Source organism: Columba livia, chromosome 2 (assembly GCF_036013475.1).
Source record: "Columba livia isolate bColLiv1 breed racing homer chromosome 2, bColLiv1.pat.W.v2, whole genome shotgun sequence".
Lineage (NCBI taxonomy): Eukaryota > Metazoa > Chordata > Aves > Columbiformes > Columbidae > Columba > Columba livia.
This window is the reverse complement of record NC_088603.1, coordinates 127024191-127044144: the sequence shown is the minus strand read 5'-3', so window position 1 is coordinate 127044144 and position 19954 is coordinate 127024191. Positions and strand designations below refer to the sequence as shown.

Genomic DNA, 19954 nt, shown 5'->3' with positions numbered 1-19954 from the left:
TCATACTACTGTTAGTTTTGTCCTACGACGTGCTCATATCTGAAGTCCTCTTGGCCTATACAGTCACTTATCCACTGAAATTTACATCAAACAACACAAGCCCTGATACCTGCTCAAATTTACCTAAGCCATTCTGAATTCTGTTCATTCAACCAATCACAACAAGCCCCTTTTCAGAGCAGCAAGTAGCTCTTCTCTGACCCATACATCCAAATTTCTTCTCATCGCAAACTGGTTTATCAGGAAGGTTGGTGCATTCTTTATCTCACCCACACGTGGAACAACAATTTGGTTAGAATATGCATTAATATCTGGGAACTCCAAGGTCTGGTCAAACAGGTAGGTTTTTAAGAGCAAGTCCTCCAAAATATTATTGTATAGACATGAGCAAATATTTTACTACACTGCTGCAGGCATGGATACAAACCCAATGCTAACAGGAAACCATCTGCTATGCCATGCATTGATACTATAATTGCTGTCATATATCCTGGCCTTGGGGGGCTGCAGAAAGAGAAGCCCTCTCCGTATTGCTGCTGAGGTTCTTCCTGGCTCCCTACACATAAAGCATACGTTAGGAATCCAGAAAGAAGCTGTGGCTCTGTGATGGGCACGTGCCCTGAGAGGAAATCAATGACTAATGTGGGAGGTGACCCTGAGATACACATAGTTCCAGAGGAAATCTGTGGCTACTATACCCCTTCATTTAACAAATTCTTTTTCAAATACTGGTAGTTACTTGGCATTACCATCAGTTAACTGCATTGGAAAAACATACTTAAGAGGGAGTATAGCAAATAACAGTAAACACGAGTAAGAGCATGCAGGATTACTAGGACACAGCAAGTTATCTCTGTCCACTCCAAGATTTTCCATTATTTTTATTCAACCAGTGGTATAAACCATTAGGTAAAAGTGAAAATGAGACAAAAACAAGCTTTCCATTTCCGAAAGAGAAATCTAACTTCAGAAAACAAAAAGGAGAAAACATGCTCAATTTCATGTCTTGTGAAGACACAATCATCTGTGACATGATATTTCGTAACCATCTACAGGGAACCAAAAAAAAAAAGTCTTTGGTTTTGAAATGGAACTCCACAGGGAGAAATTAAGCTACTTACTAATCTTAGAAATGGTAAAGATATGAAGTGCAACTTCATATAGACTGTGTCTCACCAAGGTGGGAGAAACCCTCTGATATATATTATACAAGAAAAATCCAGAAATTAGAGTACATTCATATTTTGGTTGCTTGGCAACAGTCTAACAGCAAACCTTTCCTTTTTTTCCCTGCCAAAATGCAGAATTAGTGACAAGTGGAAAGATGTTATCTTGTGCTTGTAACGGACCACAAGAGCTGTAGGAATTCCACTGCAGAGGACTCTTTTACCAAAGGAAAAGTGCCTATCTGTAATAGTCTTAATTTAAATATTTTCTCTGAATCATGATTTGAAAATGATTTTTCTGTCTTAGATTAATAATATAAGATGATGATAACTGAGATACATGCATTGATACTATTAATTTTTTTTGAAGACATGCATGGGTGACAAGCTACTAATACTACATTACAAAATTAATCTAGCATTTAAAAAGATAACGTGGAGATGAAAAATTTTAGAATGCCTATGTGTCAATGTAAGACAAATACTACTTGATTGCTGCCATCACTGACTTGCCTGTCACAAGGCAAAATGATCTTTAATTAACAGAAACAAAAACAAAAAGGCGCTTTTCTGAGGTGATGTGAAATTAGCTTCTATTCAAAAGGACCACTTTTTTTTATCTACTGTTAACACATCGATAATAGGGCCTGAGTGATATAAAGTTCTGTGCTGTCCCAGCACACAATCACTTCTATTAAGTGATAGTAGTTAGAAAAGTTAAAAGAATTATAGATATAGGGTACCTTTATTTATCTGGAGTAACAAATGAGTTGTATCAGTCCTGCACATCTAAAGCAAAAAAGAACTAGCACTGCTGGAATCCTCATAAACTGTAAATAGTATGCAGTTCAAATAAATACAACTTGTGTAACAAACCTCAATCTGATCTGCCTCAAGCACTTTCAGAGATGTCATTAAAAGTAAATACAACTTCAAGTGAACACAAATGTGCCTCAGATTATGAAGTCTACCATTTAAGGTAGACATAGCTCTTTACTATGAGCATTCCATTGCAAAAGGGGAGTGAGGAAGCTCTTAGGGATTTGCTTCCCAAACAGCTCCAAGCAAGGTGTGAAAGTGGGCTCCAACTTAGCACAGCTGGGTTCATGAACTCTGCAGAATTTCCGAAGAAAACTTCCACACCAATCAGTGATAACAACAGCAGCAGTAACAGCTTCAGACATACACTCTGTGTAAAACCACATTCACATGCTGGAGGTGGCATCTCCTTCCATTTCCTCCACACACACACACTCAAGAGATCCCAGAAGTAAGATCACAACTCACTGCCTTTGCCCTTCTACCAAATTCCATCACCCAATCCACCAAGGGACCCAAAGTCCATTTGCTCAGCCTCCTGGCCATGCTCTTCTAGCTCATGCTTCCTTTGAGACTCATGTCATCCTGTGCAAATTGGCAATTACAAGGAAAAGCGTTACCTGCCTGTGTTCTGTTGCTTGGCCATGTCATGGGGTGGTAGCAGCAGAAAAACAAACAAACAAAACCAAACAAAAAAAGGGGTAAAAAAGTGCACTTCACTGAAAATGAGAAGACATGACAAATTAGGAATGCCTGTTGGGGTATTCTCATCTTAGCACCATCCCCCAGTAAAACTACCTTAAGCTTCCAATGAAGTTACCAAATTTTCTTTGATGCTCTAATCTGTTGCTCGGATGACATCTTAATAGACAGAAGGAACAACATACTACGTGGTACTCTAAATATGCTCTTACAAGTCTGAGATGTTTAAAAAAAAAGATGACAAAAGTGAAGGTATTAAATAAGAAAATTTAAAGTGTACAACAAGTTACAAAAATAAAATTCTTTTTTGGTTAGCAGCAGTCTGATCTGACTCACTATGTGCTAAGTAGGCAGGGTTTCACAAGAAAAACAGAAGAAAAAAGACCATCTAGTCTCAATGAAGCCGCCTCTGCATTAACAGCAGAATAAAAACGGCACTAGATCACTGAAACTGAGATTCATTTCTTGATGAAAAATTCAACAGGTAATTTCAACCGCATGAAAACATGAAATGCAGACACTTAAATGCCTCTTAAAAATATTAACTGTACTTTTTAGCTCAAATCCCAAAGTTTTCTACCTATTCTCAATTTCACCTAATCCAAATAAGAAAAATAAAGGCTTTGTCTACTTTTATAACATGTTCTTCTGTGAACAGTGTGCTCTATAACATCAAATGAAAAGCCGTGGTGGATTGGGTCTCCATGCTACCAGATGGAATGTTCACTACCCACAATCTCTCTCCTATCTTTCCCCCGCTGCTATGTCTTCCTCTCACTCTCTGTCCTTTTTTCTGTCAGCAGGGCTCCCCTTAGTCTCTCCCTTCCAGCAGCGTATCAAGCGAAGAAGCCTGTTCAGATATCAGCAGCTATTAATTTGCTGTGCACCCACCAGTGACACTGCAGCACAGAAAAGGGGTGAAAGGGAACTTCCGTCGTTACTACACACTAGAGCACTAGGGTGAATACATTTATTTCTGCTGCTTCCCCAACTGCCTTGCCCCAAATTAGGTTCTGCTTGGACTAAAATGAGAAGGAACAGGCAGAAAGGGGATTACAGAAAAAAAAAAAAAACACAACCCACACACCATCAACCTGGCAATTAACTCCTCTAAGGATTTTACCTTGCACTGTGCAAACCAGAAATGAAACAAATTATTTCCACTTTCTTCTGTAATGGTATCTTCATATGCTTTTACGTTCACTAGTTTTAGTAAACTTTGTAAGATAGGCTGTTTTAAAAGAACCTTGCAGAAGTTGATCTGTGGATGTTTCCAAGAGAGAAATTCATGTGCATATTGATAAGGCTGCTAAAGATCTTGAAAATAAATAAATAAATAAAGTAGCAACTTAATATATTAATTCTTTATAAAGAGAATAATCTTTCACTATTGTGCTGTCCTGAGGTCCGCTATTAGTTATTCACTGCAGGTCCAGATTTTAATTTCCTTGTGACTGTCCATGCATTTAATACAAATGAAACAGTCTTCACAGTCTATTAATCACAGGCCAAATTACAAGCAAGCTCTAATTAGCTATGTCTAAACGTACCTATCGGGTTATTAAGTTAATTAAGAGACATTCTATCTTGCCCTGTAATTGATAACAGTAACCGCACAACAATCACAGGTTTTGTTTTTAACTATGTAGACTTCTACAGACTATGGCAGACTGTGCACAGATCTTGGCTGTATTATGGTCTCACTTCATGGTTTAAATTCGATGTTTAAAGAGGTACAGTGAATTGCCCTCAGAAGATGTTGTCTCTCTTTCTTCAGACCAAACAAAGAGATTAAGTGGTTTAGCTTAAACTACAAGGTTTTGATGGGATGTAGTTCCATATTAAGACAATGAAATACAGCAGTCTTCACACCAATGTCAATGGTGAGCTTGTCAATGAAGAAGTCAAGGGATCCTAGAGAGCTCCCAGTTGACTAGCCAGCATATGGTCCATTTAGGATAAGAAGAATTGCTTTCCAGGCTCCACTGACTGTACTAGCTGTATATCTATTGACTACAATGAAGCTTAGACACTTAGAAGACAGGGAGAGAACTAAATTTAGGTTTGCTAATGAATTCATACAGGCTGAAAGTGAACAAAGACAACATAAAATTGAGTAAAAACCTTGGAATTAAAGTAAGCTTAGTAAAGATTTTAGTGATTGACACATTTTATTTATTTAGAATTCCTTGCTGATTTCCGCAGTAATAAAGCAAGGATTTTTTTTTAAAAGCATATTTCAACATTATTCTTACTGGCTAAAATAGAAGTCTGCAATTCTTAAATGAGAGCAGAAGGGTGAACATTGCTGCTTCTACCACAAAAGATTATTTTCTACGGAAATGAAGGAAAAATACCAGCGTCCTTCTTTTGGAAAATAGCTAGGATTTAAGTCTTTTTGAGCAGTTCGGAATTCAAATTAAAAAAAAACACATTATAGACTATAATCAAAATGGACTTCAGCATATTTTAACCGTTCATGAAATCATCACATCTGCCTACGAAACAAAGCATTCAACGCGAAGCAAATCTCCACATAAACACAATTCACATGTCTGCACCATACTAGCTGTTTCAGAGTAACCAAAGTAGAAAACCAGCTGAGAGCAAACCTCTATAGGGTTAGTTGTCCATTTGTGAAAATATCCAGACTTTTACCTAGAACTTACTAAAAAATTTTCAACCAACTCTTTCTTTGTTCAAAGCCTCAACACTATTCACTGCCACCATTTCAGCTAGCTGTGCAGCTACTTTTAATATAATATCACAAAACTGCATTACACAGCATGGAACACATCTCAGAAAGAAATTACTTTGGGCACACAATTAAAGAGAAAGTACTAAGCTGATACAGTGGCCCTGCTATTATGATGCAAACAAAATTCCACTAAAAGGTGGCACTGGTAGGGAAAGCTGCAATATGGGACTGGTGACACAGGTAACAATTTCAGACTTGGACCAGCACCATTCAAACTCCCAAACTGGTTGGTTTTGTGTTTTTTTTTTCACATCTCAAATCAGTGTGATATCTATGACATACAGTGGTAAACTTTTGGTTAATACAATGAGAATAATAAGAGGGAGTCTGAAAACAAACATCACTGAGTAGCTAAGAATCCTCCTTAAACATTTATCTATTAAATATCTGTACCAATTCAATAACAGAATATTAATTTTGGGGGCTATGCTATTAACCATATGTTTAGGAAGACTCCAGAGAGCAGAATAGAAACAACCTATTCTTTCCACTACAATACCTTTGCAAATCATATAAGTTGGACGAATCATATGAACTAGCCCTATCCAATATAAATTCAACTTGTGTCTGTAAGAGTTGATAAAATATGCATCATTGATCTTAATTAGCAATCCAGAAACAAAAACCTTTTGTATAGTTGACGTCTTCTGGTGGACAATTCCTAAGTTTCACTGAATGAGTTTGTGACAGTTTATCAAACTCCACCATGCACATCTAACATGCAGTATCTACCCAAACCTCTTGCTGTGTTTTTTCACTTATATATCCCTTGAGGGTTTCTTCCTCTTATCTTATTCTTGATATTTCAAATATCTTTGTCTCAAATGCATTATACCACTTCTGAGTTCACAAAATAGTTTCAAATACCTTTGCTCTTTGGCTTATTATTGAAAGATTTCTTTTCTCCCATTCAATCATTTCAGACAAAAATGCTGTCAAAAGGGAGGTCACTGGCACTAGATTACTCTAAAATATTAACTACTTCTCAATACAGGAACAAAAGGTTAAAGACATGCTCTCAGATATACCAAGCATATCAATAGTTACCACATTTTCTCCCATGTTTTTTTCAAATCACAGATACTTTCTACAATAGGTTACGCTTCTTTCAGCAGTCCTATATCTCTGCATAACGATCTCACGCTTGTGGAATTATGCCTGCCATATCACTATCTGAACTCAGCAAGGGTTTATCAAACAAAGGTACTTGATGTTATGGCAGAAACACCGCAAGGTTTCCCTAACTGTACTGCAGAAATCTTGCTCAGTTTCCACCCACTCTGTCAACCACTAGAAATCACACCCTGAAGGCGAGACACTTCACAGTTCAACCAAGAGAAAATGAAAACGACTGGTTTTCTGAAAGGTCTGTAGGATTTACATCTAAAGGAATAGACATAGATAAAGGCTTGGAAAAACTATTACAGCCTGGACTGATTTCCTTAAATTACAGCCATAAAACAACACTGACTGCACATCACTGCCTTTCCTAAAAGCTAACTCAATAGGGTAGAGCTGATCTTTCTCAATCAGCTGAAGTAATCATATTCCAATTTCAAGGTCTACGGCAAAGCCACTTGTTCCTCTGTGTTCAATGATTCATTACTGCAACTGTTAAAAAAAACGCATTATATTTTCAGTTTAAACTTCACTGACAGCTCACTCACTCCCACCCCCAGCAAGATGGGGGAGAGAATGGGAAGAGCAAAAACAAGAGCAACTGATGGGTCAAGATAAAGACAGTTTAATAACCAAAGGGAATAGGGGTGAGGAAAAAAATAATAAAAAAAAAAAAAAAACAGGAGAAAAAAAAGGGGAAAACAACACACCACCACACCACACAAACAAGTGAACAAGTGATGTCAAGGCAGTCACTCACCACCTCCCACTGCCTAGCCAGCCCCCAAGCAATAGGTACTCCAGAAACTTTACCCCCCAGGTTTTATTGCTGAGGATGACATTATCCGCTATGGAATATCTCTTTGCTCAGGCTGGGTCAGCTATGTAGCCTCCCAGCCTCTTGCCCACCCCAGTCTGCTTGCTGGTGGGCAGTGAGGAACAGAGAAGGCCCTGACTCAGGGACTGACTCAACAAAGAATTTAAGTTTAGGGTTTTTTTTGTGCATAAGAATTAAATAATTATAAATCCAGGTGCATGCTTAAAATGCCTTGATGAATTAGATCACTGCTTTGTGACTGCAGAAATGCAAGCATTTCCTTCCTTCCAGGAGCCTAATCCCCCCAAAATAGCTCTTTTTTAGAATCTAACTGTGCAAATGTTTTGAAGATTGATGGAAATCCTTTCAATTGCATCCCATGGAAAACCTGGACAAGATACATTTTCAAACTGTGTGCAGCAACCAACCACACCTGTCAGGTGCTTTTCTCCCCCCCACCCCAGATCACTTATCCCAATAAAGTTAAATTATCACCAGAATAAAAACTTATCAGAAACACATGTTGCACATTTATTACTTCTCATGTTTTTTTCTAGTTCCTGTTCTCATACTTTAGTGGAATTAAACTGATTTATTTGTGAGTGCTCAAAGAAAATTACTACACAATACATTATTTAACACTTTTTTTCTTTCACAATTACAGTCATATTATAATATCTAAAAGTACAACACCAGAAGTATGACATTGATAAATCTGGTCTAGGAAATGAGTCCAAATTTCTTATTACTTAAAATCCCAGATTTCAACACAGTTACTCTTATTTTTTCCAGCAGAAGACAGAAGGACCTAAACCTGGGGGTCGAGCAACAAGTGATGAGTTAGCCTAAAGCTGGTCAAAGTCCTAGCCCTACCTAAACTCACGAGCAAGATGCACACTGTCCCACCCACTGCCTGAAACCACATCACAACCAACAAGAGAACAGTCCTGGCTGTAGTGCAGAAGCACCATCCCCTTATCCCCCTGCTTGCTAAAAGATGTGCACTGGGGTTTGTTCCACCAGCAGCAGCATGGCCTCAAAACCAGCACTGTCAAATCAACTTTTGCAGCAGATCTTCAGAGCCAAAGTCTGACTGCCTGGTGCTGTGCTCCTCTCTCCTCCATTTCACATGGCTCACTACTACTCTTTGGTCTATTGTACACATAAACCATACACAAGTGAACAATAAGACTACATTTTTGTAGATAACCATGAAGTACCTAGTGGCAGCATGAAATTAATACAGTTGTGCTAGAGAGTCACTGCCTCTGATTGCTCCCATAAACTTCTCATTTAGGTCAGCTGCCAAAACACTGCTAAGAGCACAAACAACTGGAAGAAACTAAACTTCAAAAAAGCTTAGGGCTCAGCCACACATTCATAGGATGCACACAAACTGTTCTCTAACACCAAGAGTTTCAGCACTGCTGAATTTCACATTATGGAAATTTACTAATACTGCAAGTATCAGGTTAACTGAGCAAACGGCCAGTGAAACATTTTAAAGCAATCTGAACAAAAACAGGGCTTAAATACAAAAACTAAAATTCCTTGTAGGAATAGGAGTTCTGGTCTCATGCAGAAAAAATACATACATATGGGGACAAAACATCCATAGCTGGAAATACTAAATATATTCAGTTTGTTTTTTTTTTTTTTATTATGGGTGCATATGCAAAAAAAGAGTGAAAAGATTTTCCAGTATTATGCATATATTTAGGAGAATACATTCATTATCACTGTAATGACTGGACAACTGAAGTGAATGGTAGTTCATACATTCATTAATGTATTCATAATATGCAATGCAATCTCTCCCTAAAACATAAAAGCATTAATTCCTTCTGTTTGTAAAAGACATTTATTTACTGTAAAATTACATTAACATAAATCTGATGTTACAGGCTGTGGTGTATCTTAGTAGTCAGCAATGCACATAGTCCATGAATTGCCCATGCAGACCAGTCAAATTTATATTGCTTATATGTAACAAAATGGCTATTCACATACATGAAATACAGACATGCAAAATGAAAAATCTGAATTTTCTCCTCTTCATATTTCATCCTTTCAAAAAGTCTGTCAAAATTTGGCTACCTGTATAACAATAACCGTAGTCACATTAGAAGGCCTGATGTTCTACTCAGGCAAGTTCCCCTGTTGAGAGCAGTACTGGAGTAAAACAAAACCTACAATATGACATTTACACAGCAACAGTTAATGTTAACTTTTTTAAAAATCATTTTTTCTACAAATTTTTTTTTTTTTTTTTTTTTTTTTTTTTTTTTTTACACTTCTAGTTTAAAAGCTACTAACTACATACAAAACCATGGTACCCAAGGCAGAACACCAGGAAGAACCAGAGCTCTTCTGAAGAGCAACTTCCAGAAGCCACTGCGAGTCATGTAAGAGCATGTACCACCAGAGGAACTTCCCCACTGGGAACCGGTTGGCAGTCACACACGCAGCAGGGGAGAAGGAAAAGAAAAAAAAGCAGGCCAACCATGTCCTGGGGTGAATCCAGCACAACATAGCCAGGCGGGTGAGGGAGTTGATGGTCTTGCTCTGCTCTGCACTGCTGCGGCCTCACCTGGAGCACTGAGTGCAGCTCTGGGAGGGGCAGGATAAAAAAAGATACTAAGTTACTAGAGAGAGTCTAGCAAAGGGCTACAAAGTTTGGTGAAGGGTTTGGAGGGGAAACCAAATGAGGCACTGCTAAAGTCACTTTGTCTGTTCAACCCGGAGGAGACTGAGGGGAGACCTCATCACAGTCTACAGCTTCCTCACAAGGTGAGGAGAACGGGCAGGTGCCAAACTCTTCTCTTTAATGCCCAACGACAGAACTCGAGGGAACAGCAGGAAGATGTGCCAGGGGAGGTTTAGGTTGGACATTAGGAAAAGGTTCCTCACCCAGAGGGTGCTGGAGCACTGGAACAGGCTCCCCAGGGAGATGTCACAGCCCCAAGCCTGACGGTGTTCAAGAAGAGACTGGACAACGTCCTCAGACACATGGTGTGAACTGTGCGGTTGTTCTGTGCAGGGACAGGAGTTGGACTCAATGATCCTTCTGAGTTGGAAGAGACCCACAACATTCTATGATTCTATTTACACACTGAGGACTCCTGGGTGAGCTGTGGACACACATTTCCAAATCCTAGATCCTTCACTCAAGTTGGTCATGAAACTTTGCCTACTCACTGGTTTCAGCATAGCAGGTACACAATCAGACACCAAATGTTTATCCACCAGCAGGCATGAGGGACACTCCTGAGGTTTATCTCACACATAAACGAAGGAGACAACAAAACAACAGAAAACCAAACCAGCATTAATATATTTAGCATAAACATAATTAACATAGATACAAATATTTGGAAGTCTAAGTAAAGAAAAATAAACTCTAAGGTCACAAACCAAAGGCTTTAAAACATTGAATCTGGCCAGTGATCTCCCATGGGTGTATGTATGTATATAGATGAAGAGATTTCCAGTATTTAAGTGATTTGCAGTTCTAGAAACATTAATTTTGTTGGAATGTCCACAGTACAGATTTCAGCATACCACATCAGACCTTCTGGGCCATTTTGAGGCTGTCACCCAGTTCAGGCCTTGGATTGAAGTTCAAATCCTATCACTTGCATAGTGCTACTTAGGTGGTAGCTTTAATACACAGAGAGTTTTGAAATTACCTATTGAACAAAGATACAAGAATCATACACTGACCATAAATTTAGAATTAGAAATAATGTTTCTGTTCACTTAAATATCCACTTTCTTTAATGAGGTCCCTTAAATAAATTTACTTCCAAAGTATGAACACAATCTAATGGATGGTTTTAATCTAATGGATTCTTTTTTTAAAGTACAGCTTATTACAAAAGAGACTGAATGAATGTTTAATTTTCAGTTCAATCATATAAAATTAAATTCAAATATTTTATTACCAGAGTTCAAATAATAATTTCAAGGATTGTGGGGTTTGCATTATTTTACTAGCAACACTATGGGCCAGTAAACAATTTCAGTATCTAAACCGAGAGGTACAGAAGTTACCCCAAGCTAAAACTGCATCTTGACAATCTCTGTAGTATTGATACAATCAGTTTGATTTGAAAATACTCCGGGTACATAAATGTTAAGTAAACCTTTGTGATCTGATGTACCTAAGGAACAGGCCTATTTTATGCAAAACCTTCAGGATCAAACAAAGCCAGCCATGGGGAAGTGACCACAATGCATGATTACTTTTCCAAGACCCATGTTACAGTCTGATGACACTCACCTGCAAGGAGGTGGGAGCTGTGAGTCTAATCCATGCAACTGAACAGTTTACTGAAAACAGGGTCTTACAGTCCCTGAGCAAGTGAATAAACAGGGATTCTGTGGCCATCTCTTCTGACCAGATTTTAAATTTAAGATGAAAGCCTTGATCAGTGCATTTTAGAAAGACAGCAGATCCCAATCTTGTAGAGTGTATTAAGTGCTCACAAGAAAACAAAACAAAACAAAATAAAACAAAAAAACACCCAACACAAAACCCAAACACCAAAAAAACCCACACCAACAGCAAACGATCTGAGTAAATAGAGTTTTGACTAGTGCTTTCGGATGCAAATATAATGTGGTACCTGGAACAAAATGCTATGAAGTATAATGAAAGTGACAACTGTGAATAGGCAATGTTGGACTGCATGAAGCTGCAGCTGGGAAGCACCTCTGAGCATTAGGTTAACATGAACAAAGTCCATACTTTGGTTGCATAAAAAGTTGTGGCAAGCAGTTTCAGTTATAGAGATAAGAGGAACAAAAATCTTTTAGAAACCTTAGGCATAATGTAGCAAGACTAGGCCTATTGTAGCAAGGCCAGGCATAATATAACAGAAACCTAATAGAGAAAAAATAGCTCTATAGAGACTGGATATGAAGCAAAGAGGGATGTCCTGGGCTTGCAAGTTCGGAAAGCAGAATGTTCCGCTAAATGAAGAAAGAGCTACATGACTTTTGCTGAGTAGAAGCCAAAAATGACAATATGCATCCTCAAGAAATTAGGTCAAGAAGCTGATACTGGGGGGGAGCACCAGGCTGCAAAGACCACCAGGAACCACTAGAGAACCTCGATGAAGACTCTCAAATACCAAACATGGACTGCCGGCAAAGGGTGGGGTTATGTAAATAGTTTATGTCTAATGCATTAACTAAGATGTAGAAACAAATGAATATGCAATAGGTATATGTAATAAATACCAAGAAGTGTGAATCATGCACACACTCAATTAGAGGAGTGATCCTCCGAGTGTCTGGCGCATTGTAATAGAAGTGCCTGCTTTTTAACATTTCCAAAATGCTGTTGAGGAGTCATTTTGCTGACTTTCAGAAACCTGAAATCCAATGTCATCTTTACCCCTCTCTTCCTATTGATACTGAAAAAGGACTAGGTTCATGTAGATTAGTTAGAGATCTGTTCAGCATAAAAGATTATAATTTTTAAAGACTTACAAAACACATTCACCATATTTAAATTTCACATTTAAAGCCAGAGATATAACGACACAAAAAATAATTTAAAATATTGGTTTACAAGGTCACTATGGGATCACCTGTCCATTTAATAGAGTCTTTGGATGTAAACAGTTGTAGAGATTGGTAACTCAGGTGCTAGAGAAGATAAAAGGATCTACAAGAGATTCCTAAGAAAATCACAGAACTTTCCCAGCAACAGGTCTTTCAGATCCTGCAAAACCTGATTAAGACTAGACAGACCCACACCTAAGATTCCTGAGAGGTCTGACTGAGTTGCTGTTCTCTGACCATGCCGAACGAGTGACCAATATTAGACCCCTCACAAATATAGTACAGTCAATGCCTGCCAGCTGCATATTAGCCATGGTGCTCACTCAGGATACTGAAACCTAGACACAGCATAAAGCTACCATCGGCCTAAAGCAATTAAACCCACATCCCTCACCACAAAGGATACTGTCTTAAACTCAAGGCTTTGCTGTATCAGGGGAAACTTTCTAAGCTGCCTGCTAAATCTGTGCTACTGCACAGCAAGATATATACAGACAGACAGATAGATAATTCAGGCAGTGACATAAGAAGGAGCCTGATTTCACAACCCAGTGGCTAGCATTAAACAGCATTTAGATAAAATATAGATACAGACCTTTGACACTGTGGAGAGCTACTTCACTTTTAACCATGGCTGAAAACAGGGAACTGTTATCTCCCAAACACTACACAGCAACACCTGCTTTCAACTCCAGCTTGACACTGTAGACCTGGCTAATATTTCAGACACTGCTTTGTGCTTTGGCATTTAGTACTATGGGTGAGTTCTTGCTTAGTATGTGGAGTTTCTGGATCACCATTTTGAGACACATACTACTGTCCATGTGGTGTTCAGACCTAACAACGTGACTAACAAATCCCAGACTCCAATGAAATTTCAGCAATTTGCCCTGTAACTAAATGTATGTCATTTCTTCAATCACACCCTCAATTATTTTTGTATTGTTGGCCTTATTTCAAAAAGGAGGTCTTGAGAAATCGTATAACTGCAATCACAGAAATATGAACGTTAGAGAACCTCTTTATCTCAGCCTCGCTTTTACATAATAAAATCCCATTTGGACATCAAAGCTTTACTTTCAGCAGAGCCTTGGCCTTGTGCTCATTCCCTGATGTCAAGTTTGCCCCTGGAAACCACCACTGAGATGGTCTTTCAGGGGTTTCACCAGTGCATGCATCTAACGTGTAACATACAAGCCCCGGGATAAGAAGACACCAGGAAGCTGCAGACAGTCAAGCCCATGTTCGCAGAAAAACTGAGCTCTCAGGTGTCCATTAGCAGGCACTCTGCTCTGACAGCTTTTGCAACAAGGCACTGTAGCTCTTGCATTATCTGAAAAAGGCAAAACAATATTACTTCTGTTGAAAAAGGATACCACTAACATTGCATTGCCACAACATTAAATTCACTCAAGTTATACAGAAAGATAAATATGAGATGATGTTTTAAAAAGTTCTGATCTCCAGTGTGTTGAGCCAAAGTTATTAAATATTCTATACAAGTTCTACGCAATAAAATATTTAAAAAATACAAAAGCAATTTTAATAAATTTTGACCAAGAATTTTTAAACTATTCACATGGAAGTTCAAATAATAACCAGCAATTACAGCGACATGAAATGGAGAATGTGAGTTACCAGAGTTCAGGTTAGGGAAGTTCTAACACAGAATTAATTCTCCTGACTTTAGCTGCCTACATAAATTAACCTTGAATTTGCTCAAGTACTGATCACTAAACAAATTCCAATGAAGTTAACAGATGCTCCCTGATTGTTAGAATTTACTTAAATCATGTCATTTGGAGATGTTCTTTTAGTTCAGCAGCTAAACAATTGTTAGTAATACTCAGTCTAATTACAAGTTTTATTCACACAGTTGGAACAGATTAATATCTATTCAGATATGCATCTTAATTTCCTTTTATTTACCTGTGAGAGACTGACTTGGTCTCATAAGACTTCACACCAATGTTGTAATCAGCTTTGTAAATAGAACTAAATGTTTAATATGCACCAATAGAACAGAGATTTCTGAACTGGAAATGTCAGAATTTGCTGCCGTAGAAAAATCTGGAAATTCATGTTTACCACAGCAAAATACAAAGGGTTCTTTTATATCTGCAGAATTTATATATTGCAAATGTGGCTGTAGCTCCTTAAATAACGAGTATTTTTTATATAGCATTTTAGGAAGACAATAGGTTATTTCTTATATAAGTAGTTGCTTGATTGACTTAAAGGTACTGCACCCCCACAGGAAAGGTCACTCTGATTTGCCTTTCACAGGTAACACAGGATGCACAGTATCTTGTCAGAATACCACCAAAGCCACTGCAGACTATCTGCAAGCAGATACCTGAGAGCTCTCAACGCCTTTGAGAACACACAGTCACTTTCACAGCTCATGTTCAGTGCTTGTCTAACTGCAAGTGGACATTATAAAAATCATCTCTTTTACTATTACAAGTAACGCTTTTATATTAGTGGTTATTTAACCTGTGTTCATTTAGGATTAGACAACATTTTTGATTAATTATACACTTGTACTTTGCCATTAACAAAAAAGTGCAAAACCCACACTGAAATGAGAATGAAAAGACTTGGTCTCTTTAAATGCAAGACTCTTTGCCATGCAGAAGCCATCAGCCCATAGATGTAACAATAAAATTTGATTTAAAATGCATTCATTTATAGTATTATAATAGGTAGCTAAATAACTACATTAACTAATAAAAACGCAATATTGATCTTTCTTTTCTATACTCTAGGGAAACTTCCAGCATTTTGTGTACTATCACGTATTACATGCTACCACATTATGATGACCACTATGTTGTTTTGGTTGGATATCAGTGTACCTGAATTTACCTCCAGCCCTAGCTGGGAAAACACATTAATAACTCCGGTTCAGTTGAAAGTAAAATCCACCTATGATTGCTTTCATATGCATTTTTATTATCCTTCAGTTAAGCCAAAATTACTTGTATGATTCTCCCCATCAGCGAGCAAGATGACAGAGAAACTGCTTTAATGATATCTTTTTTTTCTTAATATTGTTTTCAAAGTTCTGACAGATTTCTAACATGCTCTACCTTCATGCATAATGTCTTTATTTCAAGTCAAATTAAAATAGATACTTCTGTTGCTCAAAGTAGAGAAACTTCTGAGAATGACTATCCTCTATCATAGCCAAACTAAAAAAAAAAAAAAAAAAAAAGAAAATCAGGTACACATAGACATGCAGGTATCCCTTTATTTTGACCTGAAGAGTGCAGGCTTGAAGTATTGCAGCTTGGAGGGCAACATGAACCACGAAGAATCAGGTATGAGAGACGCAGTAGCAGAATTGCCAGGGGAAGGAAATGTTAACACTGAGCGCAGAGCTACCCAGGGTCTACACATCTCCAGCCACTTTCTGGAGTTCCCAAACTGCTTCCCACTGGCACTGCCAGGTTCATGGCTCTCCCTGAGCCCCAAGAAGGCACTGTCACTGCCTCCGTCTCCACCTAAAAACAGCCCACACTTGTGGAACAACCCCCAGGCTGCCATCAAAGATTCTCCAAAAAAGCAGGCCCTTCAGTTTCAAGGCTCAAACACACACACAGACTTGGGAAGGTGGAGGTCTGAACCCAGGGGAACACAGAGCCTACTGAGTATGAACAACAAGCTGCTGAACTGACTGCTCCTACAAAGGAAAACCTCTGCTTGCAAAGCAGGCACAAATCTCAGCTTCCCAAAATGCACACTCATACTACTGCTCCTCCAGTATCCCCTCCACACATTCACTTCCTTACCTCATCTGCTGGCTTTGTGCTGCCTTGAAATAAGACTCAGAACTCAGTGGGCAGAAGTTCTCATTTGCAAGATGTCTGGACCATTTCCATCACAATAGGGTACCTTTTCTTTGCTGTACCAGCAGGTGAAAATACACTGTTAAGATAGTAGAGTTTTTCAGCAGATAATTGACTTAACTACATATAGGAAGGATAACCTACTGCATTCCTTTTGCACATCTTGAAACACACCCAGAAAAAAAGACACCACCATATTCCCTGAAAGGCACAAAAAGACAGGAAATGGCAGGCATTATTTGGTAGTCATATTAAGAACAGCACTGATATCCAAGTAACATTTAGCTTTGTTCATTTAAAAAATAATTTATTTTAATCCTGGAGGATGTAATGTCAGAGACTCAATCTAAACACTTGTATCAGGACACTCCTGCATTAATCAAGTTATTTCCACATTGAAATCACAATTACCTATGCCAAAACATTACTACAATGTCTTGTGTGAAACTGTAACTTGGATGATTTTTGTCACCCAGGTTTGGCTACTAGAATCACAAAGCCAAAAACATTCCTTCAGCAAGTGCACGACTGCATTTACACAGGTGATGTTACAGAGTGAGACCAGATCACCATCAGAAGAGACAGACCCTTGCACCCTACTCCCATGCCTTCCAGACTTGGTATATTGCAAAGCATGTCCCTTCCTCCAGAGCACCATGAAGAAGAACAGATCCCCATTCAACTTCTGTACAGAAGGAGTCACTGGAAGACTTGCTTCAGAGAAAACACTTTCTCCTCAGAGGCTGGATGTCCTACAACTGTGCCCAGAAAATGGCACCCCAGAAAATGACTTTTCAGCTAAAGACAACTGATCGGCAGAAGGGAAAGAACAGTGCATCTGTTGTACTCTATAAAGGAAAATATCAAACTTTGTCATCAATATACAGAGAATATGAGATGCAGTGGATTACAGCCAGGCAAGTGTTTAGCAGAAGAGATGGTCCAATACCAAATGTATTATTTCTAAACACTCAGCACTATATAGCTGCACCAACACTGCAGGCTCCACTTGCGGCCAGTGCTGTTAGCTTTCCCTGGACTGTAACAGAATATAACTGGGTTTTGTTCTCTTCCTTTTTGATTTGTATAAATTTCACGTTTTGTTTATCAAATCTCAATTCCTATGTAATGACAAAAGTATGCTTCAAAGTTAAAAAAACAAAACAAAACCCACACGTGAAAATTAGGTTTATAACTGCTCATACAAACTTACTGTGGTTCACTTTTATACGTATCACAGTAATCACTCACACAGACCTTTAGAAACACATTCTGTAACACTCACTCAGCTTGACTTTCAACTTGAATGTCATTCTTTGAACAGGTTTTGTATAAAATATAAAAATAATGCTCAAGAATTGGATCAAATGCAAAAATCATCCAGCTGGTGGGAAGCACAGAAAGCACTCCCCTTTCCCACAAATATATATACATATGTATTATATTATTGATCTACATGAGGCCAGCAAAATCTTTTGATATCACAGGAAACTAGAAGAAATAAATTCAATGTTCCATTGAATGGAGGGCAAAAAGATGCTATGAGAAAGGCTTCTTTATTATAATGGTACCTGGTTTTATAAGGATTTAAGAAAATGGCAAGATCCCATTTTATGTAATACTATGGTAAATTTTCATATGTTCAAATATTAGACACTTTATAAATAGTCATTAAAAAAAAATTCAAGCACTTTTGCAGTATAACAGCTACTATTTGCAACACCTTCAACTCAAATGCTTCAAATATTTTTAAATTGGAAAAAGCCTCAAAATATTTAGGGTTTAATTACAGCTGAACACAAATGGTATTGTGACATAAATAAGATACAGAGGTATTTTTTCCAGTGAATAAGTGTTCACCTATTCCTAAACCAAAAATTTGGCCAAACACTCTTCTGAAGATTCTGAAAATAGCCAATTGACTTAATAGTCCATCTTCAGAAGAAATACCATCACAGGCGTAACAGCCTATTCTCATGGGCTTCTTCTTCAAATCTAAAGCAATCATCTAACTTTACCAAATACTACTGCTCACTTTTTTATCCATCAGCAACGGACTTTTTTGACATTACTTCAGGAAAACAAAACCTAAATATCCTACTTTTGCAATCTTGTGTAGGGATTTAATTTTATTTAGATGGCCTATATTTGTCATCACTATTGGTCAATATGAAAGAGAACCAGGAAGAGGGAGGGCAGAATCAATGTAATTGATATTTAAGGCCTCTGTTTTCCACACAGGATTTATCAGTTTGTTCTCAGCATAGCCAAGCTGCAGAAAGAGCTTGTAGGAGCTTGAGCCATCCAAACTATAATTTCCATCAAGCAATTCAGACAAATGAGGAAGTTCAGCTGAAAGTCAACTCATCACAAAAATACTATAGGTTGCTTTAACAAAACACTTCAATTTATCAAACTTAAAGGTTTAAAGGAGCTTTGTTTTTCAACAAGAATAAAAAAAAAAAGGAATAAAATATTTCTGCCCAGCCTTAATTTGTACATTGCTGTCAATCCCTGTCTACCAAAAATGACGGCTATAATTTTTACATTCTCAGACCTACTCACAACTGCTTATCAATGAGTCATTACGAAGGAATCTAAGGTAGCAAAACTTGCATCCTGAGGACAAACACAAAATACAATATATGGATACTTAAGCTAAAGTATAAGTGAGCCAACTACTGTTAATTGTTATTTTTTTATCTCTTTCTTTTGTACCTCTCAGCATAATAACAGCACTTATGGCTGAAAACAAGATTCATTCAAATGCAGATTCATATGCAATGCTATCAGAAAAAAGGTGAAGTATGCGTACAGTTCACTTTCATAATTTGTGGCACGGATTACTCATTCTTTGTTCCATTAAATAGTTACTTGTATGCCTAAATCCTTATACCTATACCCAAGTAAGTAATGTGAAAAACCTCCCTCATCCTCACTTTAAAGAGAAGCTGAAAACTTAGAACTATGTCAATAACAAACTGGAAAAAAAAAATAAAGCATCTGAAATGAGAGTATATTGGACACTTCCGTTTGGCCTCTGGGAGGACAAATGCACTGGTTGCACAGGCTGAAGGCTGACATCATATCGTACCCACAAATAAATTAGGTCTGAGATAATGGCCACAGCTAAATAAATATCAGCTTACAT

General features: G+C 37.9%; 1 protein-coding gene across 7 annotated transcripts in view; it reads right to left on the bottom strand.

Moving 5' to 3' along the window:
* C2H8orf34 (chromosome 2 C8orf34 homolog) overlaps positions 1-19954 on the bottom strand; it is a 156254-nt gene that overhangs the window by 123694 nt on the left and 12606 nt on the right. The window lies entirely within an intron of this gene.